Source organism: Taudactylus pleione, unplaced genomic scaffold, assembly GCF_031769625.1.
Source record: "Taudactylus pleione unplaced genomic scaffold, aTauple2 ptg000612l, whole genome shotgun sequence".
Taxonomy (NCBI): Eukaryota; Metazoa; Chordata; class Amphibia; order Anura; family Myobatrachidae; genus Taudactylus; species Taudactylus pleione.
Window position 1 is genome coordinate 5,244,906 of NW_028285014.1, and position 14,628 is coordinate 5,259,533.

The window sequence follows — 14,628 nt, forward strand, 5'->3', positions numbered from 1 at the left end:
TACATAAAAACACACAGTCACCATATCTTCACACACATTATGAACACAGAGGCAAATGAAATATGATACCTGGTGACGTGCACAAAGCCACTTAGTTAATTAGTGAGACAACTGGCTTTCAAGTTTTAGTCACATTGGATCCCAACAGGATCGCTCGGGGTACATTAAACTTTAGATATATTCAGGAACTTGCTAAATTGATAGATAATATCACCAGTGGCGTAACTAGGGTATTCGGAGCCCAGGGCAAATTTGAAAAGGAAGCTCCCCCCCAAAACCCCGATATGTGCGCGGAAAAAAATGGGCGTGGTCACTTAAAAATGGGGCGTGTCAACATGACACACCCCTTTATTTTCACGCTGAACATTCCTATCCATATGCACCTTAACCCCAGTAGTACCCCTTATACAGTACCCCCAGTATGCAGTTGTGGTCCCTCTTATGCAGGCCCATAGTAGTGCCCCTTATACAGTGTCCCCAGTAGTGGTCCCCCTTATACAGCCCCCAATTAGTTCCCCTTACTCAGTGCCCCCAGTAGTGGTCCCCCCAAATGCAGTGCCCTATGTAGTGTTCCCCCTTATGCAGTGCCCCCAGTAGCAGTCCCCACAATGCAGTGCACCCAGTAGTGGTATCCCCTTATGCAGTGCCCTTTATATAGTGCCCCCAGTGGTAGTCCCCCCCATATGCAGTGCCCTTTATATAGTGCCCCCAGCAGTAGTCCCCCCCATGCAGGTTTCCCAGTAGTGGTCCCCCTTATGCAGGCACCCAGTAGTGATCCCCCTATCTAGTGCCCCCTGTAGTGGTCACCGCAGTGCCCCTAGCAGTAAGCCCCTTATATAGTGCCCCCAGCAGTAGTCCCCCCCCTCCCATGCAGTGCCCCCAGTAGTGGTCCCCCTGATGCAGGCTCCCAGTAGTGACCCCCCCTATCCAGTGGTCCCTGTAGTGGTCCTTCCTGTTATTGCCCCCAGTTGTGGTCCCCCCAGTGCAGTGCCCCTAGTAGTAGGCCCCTTTTATAATGCCCCCAGTAGTAGTCCCCCCCCCAAGTAGTGGTCCCCAGTTGAGGTTCCCCCTCCCGATTAAGTGCCCCCTGTAATAGCCCCCCCAGTAGTGGTCCTCCCAAAAATGGTGCCCCCAGTAATAGCCCCCCCCAGTAGAGGTCCTCCTAATAATGGTGCCACCAGTAATAGCCCCCCCACAGTAGAGGTCCTCCTAATAATGGTGCCCCCAGTAATAGCCCCCCCCAGTAGAGGTCCTCCCAATAATGGTGCCCCCAGTAATACCCCCCCAGTAGAGGTCCTCCTAATAATGGTGCCCCCAGTAGTAGCCACCCCCCCATTGTGCCCCCACCCCAGTAGAGGTCCCCCCAGTGGTAGCCAACCCGGTTGTGCCTCCAGTAGTGCTGACAGGTTTGTAAAAATATATATATAAAAACATACTTACCTGAATCCACGCTGCTGCTGCTCCTCCAGTCCGCGACGCCGCTCCCTCCGCCCCCGCCCGCCAGTCCTCCCGGGCTGGCGCGCTCAGCATAATGGGACAGACATCATGACGTCTGTCCCATTACCCACTGCAGGAGCCGGACGGAAGTCCGGCTCTTGCAGTGGGTGCTGCAGCAGTCAATGAGAGTCTATCTGACTCTCATTGGCTGCTGTTTAACACACGAATTGCCGCCAGTGCTGGCGGCGATGCGTGTGTTATACACAGCCTGAGCCTGCCTCCTGGCGCTATTGGGCAAGCGCTCATGGGGAGGGAACGGGCTCAGGTATGCAGCACAGGACCGGCGCTGGAAGCCTAGCGCCGGTCCTGTGTAAATGTGTAGCGCTGACCGCACTCATTGCAGTCGGCGCTACACTGGTGGCTAACTAGGGCGGGCTGGACCGTGGCCGGCATGCCCCCCCACGCCGCCGGTCCCACGGCACCCAGGGCAAGCACCCCGCTCGCCCTGTCCTAGTTACGCCACTGAATATCACCGAGATGTGCGATGACACATTCAGGCATACAGGGAGAGAATTGCAAGCGTACAAGAAAAAACTGGTGCAACACAGGCTAGTGTTAAATTATTTAACTGCTGTTACTGGAGGGTATTGCATAACGTTGGCCACCCAATTTGGAGTAAAATGTTGCACCTATGACACCAATGATACCAGCGACCCTAAGTAAGTGATAGCCCTATCTTGAAAAAGCTCCAAGAGAGGAGCAGTGTTCAGCAACTCAGCATTTTGGTCCCTGCCACCATTATCCACGAGGCACGGAGAGACGGGAGTTCCCATTTATCAGAGCGCATCAGGCTGGTGGCATAGGTACTGGTGTACACCGCTCTACACATTGTTTGCCGTTACAGGGGAGTGACCTGGGTCTGCGGCGTAGGACAGATGCCAGTCCCAACACAGCCGCTACACTACCATCTCCTCCAAGTGACCACTTACAGCTCCGTTACCATTGAGGGCTATGTTCAGCATATTGCCTGACGGCAACGGGGGATACACCCGGGACTGTGATACAGAGCGGACATCAGTCCCAGTATAGCCGCCACTTTATTTCATCACCAGGTGGCATTTCACGGCTTTGGTATTACTGAAGGCTATCCAGCCTTGCAAATACTTTATTTCCAACGATAATTATTTCAAGCATATTCCGGTGCTCTATAAACACCAACTTGAAATTCATTTACATCAAGCCTTTGCCGAATACCTTTATTTTGTGTATGTGATTAATGATGAGCATTTGATCCGTTATTTCTCATTGATTGAACTTACAACAAAGTACTATTCTATATTAAGTAAAAGATCTATAATCGGATACTTTTAAATGGCTATAAGAGTTGTTGCAACAACTGTAGTATTGTGATTTATACTCTCATTAGAGAGTTACAGTTTATATATTTTTATTGTGTGTTTAATAAATGTTGTTGAATATTTCTTGATTCAAAGAGGCTAAAGTGTTATTCATTTTATCAATCAAGCACATGTTAGTATCCAGTCATAGTAGCGCAGTCTACTTTTTTTTCTCTTTTTCTTTAGACCGGAAGATGGATAAATTCTGCAGCTAAAATGGGAGTTTCGTAAGAACCATAACGCTTCAGTGGCTGAAGTAAGGGAGAAGATAGAAGGATGGGTTTCATGGCTGAACCCAGTGAAATGGTTCTCAAGTCTAGGGGAATGGGTCAAGGAAATGATCGCCAGTATAGGCAAATTCTTAATCCTTATACTGATTGTCATCATAATAATTGGCATATGTGTCCGGTGTGTTCCTATTGTGTTGAAGTGTGGAAAATTTTAAAATAGAGTAAAACGAAAAAACGAAATTATGATGGTGGTCAGTATGAATACCGAGGTAAATACAGAACTGCATTACAACCCTGAACTAGGAAATACCATAATTTAATGTATTATATTTAGACATGCATAGAATGTATTTTTGAAATGTTGTTTTTAAAAACACCTCAGATAATGTAAAGTCTCAATTCCCCTTCAAGACTGCCTTTATAGGACTGGTGTATCCCCACACCTTTCACATGATCTTCCAAGATCCGCGGTGTGCGTATAATAGTAGTTTTATGTCCCCACTCAGAGACACATTATTGATGGATTAAGAACCACCTTGTGCCATCCCATAATAACACTAAATAGTATATAAATGTAAGCCTAAATTATATTTTAAAATCAGATTGTGATAGCATGTTGTTCGCTATCAAAGGGTGGACTGTTGAAGCTGGATTATTGGCTGAGACAAGATCAGTTTAAAATTGAATCGCAGCGACACCAACTTCCGACTGGCCGCAAGACGCCATCTTGGAAATGAGATCGCAAGACACCATTTTGCGAATGGCCGCCTAAGCGCCATTTTAGATAAACTCACACTTCAGTACATGTGGCGATATTACTATTAGCATCATGCGATTGCATCTGTGACCATCGCCATAAGTTACGGCGATTCATCAAAAGCCCATTTCATGACTTTCCGTAGTTTGGGTGCTCTGGATAAAGTGTACATTATTATAATTCCCCTAAAGGATATATTTCAGAAATGGCTGTACAGTATGTCAAAATTGGATTGCATTAGCTAAACAGAGCAAATGGCCACGTGACAATTAGCCTGTGTAGACAAGCTTCATGGACATAACGTCTGCTCTCACTCCAGGTGGCCCTGCTCAAATACAGCAAGAGGGTCGTTTGCAGCACCTTACATTAGCAGGCTTCTTACAATAAAATACCTTCAAAGCCAAGAGTGTTATCTGAGGTTTGGGTCTTGTAGCTGTGCTAATTTGCATTCACACAGGCCCTGGGAGAACAAAGACCAGTATTTTGGAGCCTGAAAAGGGTGGGGGCTGCTGGGGCATGAGCAAGTCATGGAACTATAAGGCTCAGCATTCCACACTGCTAGGTGTTCACTTAGTTTAAATGAGATTTAAGTGCACCATTTCTCATACACACATTAATACGCACAATTGCGCTGTTAACGAGTCGCATATTAGCGAATGCATAAGATCCTGTATGAAAACGCTGTTTATTAGCTTCATGTGCATGCATCTGCCCCAAGTTAACTAGCATCTTTACATCACACCCTGCATACTTACACATTACATATTCACATAAAAGGTTTAAAAAGCTTTAAAGTATAAGATTTAAGTTTGTTTATTCTGTAAAATAAAGATTATTTGGTAACTAAGGTTTTATACATGATAAGTAAGCCGTGATTGGTATTGTACTGATGCATACTCTTTCAACAGTATTCCAGTACCATCGGTGTGGAGATCGCATCATGCATTCTCAACGTATGGACCGCAGAGACTTCAAGCAACAAAATGTATATTATATGAACAACTGTTAGGATGTTGCATGAGGCAGGAAACCAGAGACCCCCAGTTGCTAGAGGCTGGGTTGTGTCTATTTTAATCAACCTGTTAAATGCCTTGTAACATATGCCCTCTCCTTTAGGACCAATGGTATTAGCAACAAACCTCTATTGTGTTGTTTATTTCTGGGGGGTATAAATATGTGTGCTCTGACCCTGGGTTCCTAGTCTTTATGCTGAATGCTGATTGACGAGGGGTATCTTGCTGATGCCTACATCTGGACCAGAGAGCGATGCGTATGTATAATTGTACTTGGGTCTGTATAATCTCTTTGCGCTAAGATTATATGAGGATCATAGTGTGTAACTGCTGTACCTTTACTTGAATAATACTTTGTGCTTTAGAACCACAGGTTCTAGGTCTGGAGTCTTTATTTACTGTATGACTGCGTACACAAATTAGCGTCATCCTTAGAGGTTTATAGGCAGGATATTAGAAGGTATAGGCAGGGGTATATAGAGGTTCAAAGGCAGTATCCTTAGGGCTCAAAAGGGGCTAGGAGAGCCAAAGTAGGGGAGGGAGTAGAAGAAGAGAGAGGAGGAAGCCAGAAAAGGACAGAGGGCCTGATTCAGCAAGGAACGCAGTTGCTAATACAGTATGCATGCAATCGGCCGATTGTTGCGTACTGCGTATGTGTCTGCATCGCAGTGTGCGTGCACGAACCGGCCACTGTGATCGGGCAGTGACTATGCAGATTGATTGACAGGAAGTGCCGTTTGTGGGTGGTGACGGGGGGGGGTCGGCAAAACACAGGCGTGCCAGTGCGTTTCAAAGCCATTGCGGGGGTGATGCAGTATGCAGCCTGAGGTCTCATAGTGTGCAATGAAGTTAGCAATTCCCGAGTAAGGACAGGGCTTGTATAAATATGCATGAGGCTGTGATGGTACTCGATGTTACCGATGGTTTTGCAGTCTTGCTAAACATTATGGATCAGTGTAAGGTAAAGTGGGCGTTCTCATGTAGTGCTGCGACGGCATAGCGATTGCAATGGATTAGCATACTATCGCAGTTGAACTGCATGCGTAATCGATATTGCACTCGCAGTTGCGATCCATAGTGAATCAGGTCCAGAGTTCAGCATTGTGGTAGGACAGCAGTCAGTGAGAGATGGGGTGTATCAAAGAAAGAAAAAAGAGGGATGGAAGCGTGCGATATAGATGAGGGGGATAAAGATCCCCTATACAACACCAACAAAAAGGAGAGCATGTAACTATACCAGGGAGGCTATCCAAAACCCGGAGACTTAGGGCCTGATTCAGCAGTGTATGCTAATTGCTAATGCATTGCTGATCGCAGATTCCTGATTATCGGGACCCGTTCTGCGCATGTGCAGATTGGGTCTACGATCCCGCACGCAGTCCACCAGAAGACTATCAGTGATTGACTGCCTGCTGCCGTTTCTGGATGGGGAGGGGGCGCTGATGGCCTGCGTTACCATGTTGCCGCTATTGGGAGAGAGTAAAGAGGCCAGGATTTCCGTTGGAAGACAGAGATTTAATTACCTCCTTTGTGCATATGCGGCGGCCAGCTTGGGTGCCCCAATGGGTCACTTGGCCAGCTGATGGACACGCAGATGATCCAACGCTGAACCCTAGGACGCAACTCAGATCAGTAATACATGCAGGAAGCGTGATGACCTCCTGCTGCATTACCATATCAGTACTTATCGCAGCTGCCACCAAGTTAGCAGCTGCGTTAGCAACTCCGTCCTCTGCTGAATCAGGCTCTTTGTTTTGAAAGAACAAAGAGAAAACAAAGAAGGAACCATAAGATGAAGAATAGCAAACATAGGGGCATATTCAATTCCAGGCGAAAAGTCCCGTACTTTTCGCATGCCGGACTTTGCGTCGACATCACTGATTTTCAATGCGAAAATGTATCATGCGCGTGGCCCCTTTTTCCCGTATTTAATTAGAAATCGGCGAAAACAGGACCCAGCTAAACTCTAACATGCGAAAAGTACTGTAAGTTTTGGGGAAATCAGGCTTACACCCCCCAAAAGATGCAGTGACATTGGGGATCATTCTAGATACCCCTAAATAGCCCTGCTGAAGGCATTTGGGGTACTTAAATGCTCTCAATAGCTGCTATTTAGCGTCTTTGCATAAGTGGTGAAGAATAGCATTTAGTCTTTTGTTTGTGAAAAGAAGTAGTCCCAGCAAATTTGGGGTACCTGAAATGGGTGTTAGCATATTTTTTAAGTTGCTAAAGTGAAGTTTTAAAAATTGTAAAATAACCACCTGTCGCAAGCACCTGCACACTTAAAAACACCTGGGACATACTTGGGGACCCCCCCCTGGAGTTTATTTTGCTAGTTTTTATTTTTGTCCCCCAACTTTGGACTTTTTTGCCCCCAAAATTAAAGTACTTTTTTGGGGTGATCTAAAGAATTTTTTTTAACTTTCTTGGATGCAGTTTACCTTTGAAGGACTGTCCCAAGGGTGCAGGGTGGTTCCCGCAGCTTTGCACCCCAAAACCCCAATTCTGCACTTTTTTTCGACACCTATTCATAGGCGAAACTTTTTCACAGTTCCCATTGCATTGAGTTTCCGCACCGGCGTAAAGTCTTCAGCATTGAATACAGAGGAAACTTTTTTCATAGCGAAATGACGTCACTCGCGATACTTTTCCACAGAAACTGACTTTTCGCACCTAATTGAATGCGGCCATAGCTGGTCTACATAGATGAGGAGCTACAGTTTACAGCAATGGGGAATTCAGAAGCAGCAAAATTACTTATCAATGTCCAACCAGAATGCAAGTGAGTAAACTGAGTAGGTTATATAGTAGTCTGTCCCTGAGTAGAGATGAGAAACTTATATACAATGGGGCTGGTCAGAGGTCAAGACGTCTGCAAAAATGGAGAGGGGAGACTCCCTACGTACAAAAGGCAGAAACAGAAAAAGTGAGACAAGGACCTATTTTATTTTCATTTTTTTTCTATTTATATAATGTAAATATTGGGAGGATGAATACTTAAAAAATATTATTGTTATAACATGTTAGAAAGTGTACGAGCAGAGCTCACCATTTAGTTGAATACTATTATTTGCCTTCAGTTTCTCATAATCCCTTTATATGACCCCAGAGCTCTGCTGTCAGCCTTGCTGAGGTGTGATATAATGCATTTACAATGTAATATCTTGCGGTCATGAACTAGAAGTATGGAATGTGTGATGTCATTATGGTAGGACAGTCAGGGTGTCTATAAGTAAAAATCCTGCAGGCAATAATTTGGTGCCTCGTGCGCTAAGATCACAAAGAATCCTGAGTGTATTTTGTACATCAGATATGGGGCTACAGATCTTACAATGAATCCACTACTGTGCCAAGATCTGGGGACAGTGATGTCAGGGAAAAGTGCAGACACTTACAATGCTTTGCAATTATGGGAATGAATGCAGAGACTTTACCATGGTGGTCATTATGGCTACAACTACAGTTTTGGGACAAATCTGCTGTTTGTCTGCGTTTATGGGCTGCTGATTCAGTCATATCGGGTATATAAAACTTTACACTCAGGGCCTGATGCAGAAGTGAGCACTATGTCGACGCCACATGCATGCGGCCCATGTGCACGCACGCATCCTGTGCACGCATCCAAATCGCACTGCACATAAGCAGGGCCAGATTAACAATGGGGCGGATGGAGCTACAGCTCCAGGCCTCCACATAAAAATAGGCCCATTGTCATGACAACATGATGTTGACTGGCCATCTGCTCTCCACACGGTCAGCCATAAATCTTAAGTCATAAAATTGTATTTATATTTACCTCACAAAATTAAGAATTTTTTTTCTTTTACATATTTACGGAGACATTGGGGCTGAGAGTATAGTTGGTGTACACGCCTACATGGCACTGGCCACACCCTCACAGCACTGGTCATGCCTCCTCTGCTTCTCATAATAGGCCCTTGGTCATTTTCAGCTCCAGGCCCATGTAGCCCTCAATACGGCCCTGCACATAAGTGGCGATTGGTTAAGCCAAGGAACGAGTTTGGATGCAGAGAAAGGCAATCTCAGTGGGCGTTTCTGGGTGGTAACAGGGGGATGGCGAGCCATTGTGTGTCGCAGGCATGTCGCAGTCTGCAAGTGCGTCTAAAGTCGCATTTTCACTGACTTTGGCGGCCATGTACAGATGGAGATTCTGCGCCTCCATAGAGCTGGGGCGCTGTTCCATGGTGTGACTGATGTGCGGCAGGCGGTGCTTTCTAATACGCACAGAAGGGAATTAGCACAATTGAGAATCTCTCAAAAGACGCAGTTGCGGATGTATTAGTGCACATCTCTGAACCAGGCCTTCAGTGGCCACTTTATTATTTACATATTTCTAGTGATGGATAGAACCCAACTTTGCCCCCAAACCATCGGAACTCTTTATGGTATGCAGATGTGTCTCACATTCATGCTGCAATTCTCACCTGTCAAAGGTGCTGTACAGTGCAACACCTTCTCACCTGCCAAAGGTGCTGTATAGTGTAACACCTGCTCACCTGCAATTCTCAACTGCCAAAGGTGCTGTATAGTGTAACACCTGCTCATCAGCAATTCTCACCTGCCAAAGGTGCTGTATAGTGTAACACCTGCTCATCTGCAATTCTCACCTGCCAAAGGTGCTGTATAGTGTAACACCTGCTCACCTGCAATTCTCACCTGCCAAAGGTGATGTATAGTGTAACACCTGCTCACCTGCAATTCTCACCTGCCAAAGGTGCTGTATAGTGTAACACCTGCTCACCTGCAATAATCACCTGCCAAAGGTGCTGTATAGTGTAACACCTGCTCACCTGCAATAATCACCTGCCAATGGTGCTGTATAGTGTAACACCTGCTCACCTGCAATTCTCACCTGCCAAAGGTGCTGTATAGTGTAATACCTGCTCACCTGCAATAATCACCTGCCAAAGGTGCTGTATAGTGTAACACCAGCTCACCTGCAATAATCACCTGCCAAAGGTGCTGTATAGAGTAACACCTGCTCATCTGCAATTCTCACCTGCCAAAGGTGCTGTATAGTGTAACACCAGCTCACGTGCAATTCTCACCTGCCAAAGGTGCTGTATAGTTTAACACCTGCTCACCTGCAATTCTCACCTGCCAAAGGTGCTGTATAGTGTAACACCTGCTTACCTGCAATTCTCACCTGCCAAAGGTGCTGTATAGTGTAACACCTGCTCATCTGTAATTCTCACCTGCAAAGGGTGCTGTATAGTGTAACACCTGCTCATCTGCAATTCTCACATGCCAAAGGTGCTGTATAGTGTAACACCTGCTCATCTGCAATTCTCACCTGCCAAAGGTGATGTATAGTGTAACACCTGCTCACCTGCAATTCTCACCTGCCAAAGGTGCTGTATAGTGTAACACCAGCTCACGTGCAATTCTCACCTGCCAAAGGTGCTGTATAGTGTAACACCAGCTCACGTGCAATTCTCACCTGCCAAAGGTGCTGTATAGTGTAACACCTGCTCACTTGCAATTCTCACCTGCCAAAGGAGCGGTATAGTGTAACACCTGCTCACCTGCAATTCTCACCTGCCAAAGGTGCTGTATAGTGTAACACCTGCTCACCTGCAATAATCACCTGCCAAAGGTGCTGTATAGTGTAATACCTGCTCACCTGCAATAATCACCTGCCAAAGGTGCTGTATAGTGTAACACCTGCTCACCTGCAATTCTCACCAGCCAAAGGTGCTGTATAGTGTAACACCTGCTCATCTGCAATTCTCACATGCCAAAGGTGCTGTATAGTGTAACACCTGCTCACCTGCAATTCTCAGCTGCCAAAGGTGCTGTATAGTGTAACACCTGCTCACCTGCAATTCTCACCTGCCAAAGGTGCTGTATAGTTTAACACCTGCTCACCTGCAATTCTCACCTGCCAAAGGTGCTGTATAGTGTAACACCTGCTCACCTGCAATTCTCACCTGCCAAAGGTGCTGTATAGTGTAACACCTGCTCATCTGCAATTCTCACCTGCCAAAGGTGCTGTATAGTGTAACACCTGCTCACCTGCAATTCTCACATGCCAAAGGTGCTGTATAGTGTAACACCTGCTCACCTGCAATTCTCACCTGCCAAAGGTGATGTATAGTGTAACACCTGCTCACCTGCAATTCTCACCTGCCAAAGGTGCTGTATAGTGTAACACCAGCTCACGTGCAATTCTCACCTGCCAAAGGTGCTGTATAGTGTAACACCAGCTCACGTGCAATTCTCACCTGCCAAAGGTGCTGTATAGTGTAACACCTGCTCACTTGCAATTCTCACCTGCCAAAGGAGCTGTATAGTGTAACACCTGATCACCTGCAATTCTCACCTGCCAAAGGTGCTGTATAGTGTAACACCTGCTCACCTGCAATAATCACCTGCCAAAGGTGCTGTATAGTGTAATACCTGCTCACCTGCAATAATCTGCTGCCAAAGGTGCTGTATAGTGTAACACCTGCTCACCTGCAATAATCACCTGCCAAAGGTGCTGTATAGTGTAATACCTGCTCACCTGCAATTCTCACCTGCCAAAGGTGCTGTATAGTGTAACACCTGCTCACCTGCAATTCTCAGCTGCCAAAGGTGCTGTATAGTTTAACACCGGCTCACCTGCAATTCTCACCTGCCAAAGGTGCTGTATAGTGTAACACCTGCTTACCTGCAATTCTCACCTGCCAAAGGTGCTGTATAGTGTAACACCTGCTCATCTGCAATTCTCACCTGCCAAAGGTGCTGTATAGTGTAACACCTGCTCACCTGCAATTCTCACCTGCCAAAGGAGCTGTATAGTGTAACACCTACTCACCTGCAATTCTCACCTGCCAAAGGTGCTGTATAGTGTAACACCAGCTCACCTGCAATTCTCACCTGCCAAAGGTGCTGTATAGTGTAACACCTGCTCACCTGCTATTCTCACCTGCCAAAGGGGCTGTATAGTGTACCACCTGCTCACCTGCAATTCTCACCTGCCAAAGGTGCTGTATAGTGTAACACCTGCTCACCTGCTATTCTCACCTGCCAAAGGTGCTGTATAGTGTAACACCTGCTCACCAGCAATTCTCACCTGCCAAAGGAGCTGTATAGTGTAACACCTGATTACCTGCCAAAGAAGCTGTATAGTGTAACACCTGCTTACCTGTAATATTCACCTGCCAAGGGTGCTGTATAGTGTAATACCTGCTTACCTGCAATTCTCACCTGCCAAAGGTGCTGTATAGTGTAACACCTTCTCACCTGCCAAAGGTGCTGTATAGTGTAACACCTGCTCACCTGCAATTCTCACCTGCCAAAGGTGCTGTATAGTTTAACACCTGCTCACCTGCAATTCTCACCTGCCAAAGGTGCTGTATAGTGTAACACCTTCTCACCTGCCAAAGGTGCTGTATAGTGTAACACCTGCTCACCTGCAATTCTCACCTGCCAAAGGTGCTGTATAGTTTAACACCTGCTCACCTGCAATTCTCCCCTGCCAAAGGTGCTGTATAGTGTAACAACTGCTCACCTGCAATTCTCACCTGCCAAAGGTGCTGTATAGTGTAACACCTGCTCACCAGCAATTCTCACCTGCCAAGGGTGCTGTATAGTGTAACACCTGCTCACCAGCAATTCTCACCGGCCAAAGGTGCTGTATAGTGTAACACCTGCTCACCAGCAAGTCTCACCTGCCAAAGGTGCTGTATAGTGTAACACCTGCTCATCATCAATTCTCACCTGAAAAAAGGTGCTGTATAGTGGAACACCTGCTCATCTGCAATTCTCACATGCCAAAGGTGCTGTATAGTGTAACACTTGCTCACCTGCAATTCTCACCTGCCAAAGGTGCTGTATAGTGTAACACCTGCTCACCTGCAATTCTCACCTGCCAAAGGTGCTGTATAGTGTAACACCTGCTCACCTGCAATTCTCACCTGCCAAAGGTGCTGTATAGTGTAACACCTGCTCACCTGCAATTTTTACCTGCCAAAGGTGCTGTATACTGTAACACCTGCTCACCTTCAATTCTCACCTGCCAAACGTGCTGTATAGTGTAACACCTGCTCACCTGCAATTCTCACCTGCCAAAGGTGCTGTATAGTGTAACACCTGCTCACCTGCAATTCTCACCTGCCAAAGGTGCTGTATAGTGTAACACCTGCTCACCTGCAATTCTCACCTGCCAAAGGTGCTGTATAGTGTAACACCTGCTCACCTGCAATTCTCACCTGCCAAAGGTGCTGTATAGTGTAACACCTGCTCACCTGCCAAAGGTGCTGTATAGTGTAACTCCTGCTCACCTGCAATTCTCATCTGCCAAAGGTGCTGTATAGTGTAACACCTGCTCACCTGCAATTCTCACCTGCCAAAGGTGCTGTATAGTGTAACACCTGCTCATCAGCAATTCTCACCTGCCAAAGGTGCTGTATAGTGTAACACCTGCTCATCTGCAATTCTCACCTGCCAAAGGTGCTGTATAGTGTAACACCTGCTCACCTGCAATTCTCACCTGCCAAAGGTGCTGTATAGTGTAACACCTGCTCACCTGCAATTCTCACCTGCCAAAGGTGCTGTATAGTGTAACACCTGCTCACCTGCCAAAGGTGCTGTATAGTGTAACACCTGCTTACCTGCAATATTCACCTGCCAAAGGTGCTGTATAGTGTAACACCTGCTCATCTGCAATTCTCACCTGCCAAAGGTGCTGTATAGTGTAACACCTGCTCACCTGCAATTCTCACCTGCCAAAGGTGCTGTATAGTGTAACACCTGCTCACCTGCAATTCTCACCTGCCAAAGGTGCTGTATAGTGTAACACCTGCTCACCTGCAATTCTCACCTGCCAAAGGTGCTGTATAGTGTAACACCTGCTCACCAGCAATTCTCACCTGCCAAATGTGCTGTATAGTGTAACACCTGCTCACCTGCAATTCTCACCTGCCAAAGGTGCTGTATAGTGTAACACCTGCTCACCTGCCAAAGGTGCTGTATAGTGTAACACCTGCTCACCTGCAATTCTCATCTGCCAAAGGTGCTGTATAGTGTAACACCTGCTCACCTGCAATTCTCACCTGCCAAATGTGCTGTATAGTGTAACACCTGCTCATCAGCAATTCTCACCTGCCAAAGGTGCTGTATAGTGTAACACCTGCTCATCTGCAATTCTCACCTGCCAAATGTGCTGTATAGTGTAACACCTGCTCACCTGCAATTCTCACCTGCCAAAGGTGCTGTATAGTGTAACACCTGCTCACCAGCAATTCTCACCTGCCAAAGGTGCTGTATAGTGTAACACCTGCTCACCAGCAATTCTCACCTGCCAAAGGTGCTGTATAGTGTACCACCTGCTCATCTGCAATTCTCACCTGCCAAAGGTGCTGTATAGTGTAACACCTGCTCACCTGCAATTCTCACCTGCCAAAGGTGCTGTATAGTGTAACACCTGCTCACCTGCCAAAGGTGCTGTATAGTGTAACATCTGCTCACCTGCAATAATCACCTGCCAAAGGTGCTGTATAGTGTAACACCTGCTCACCTGCAATTCTCACCTGCCAAAGGTGCTGTATAGTGTAACACCTGCTCACCTGCAATATTCACCTGCCAATGGTGCTGTATAGTGTAACACCTGCTCACCTGCAATTCTCACCTGCCAAAGGTGCTGTATAGTGTAACACCTGCTCACCTGCAATTCTCACCTGCCAAAGGTGCTGTATAGTGTAACACCTGCTCACCTGCAATTCTCACCTGCCAAAGGTGCTGTATAGTGAAACACCTGCTCACCTGCCAAAGGTGCTGTATAGTGTAAC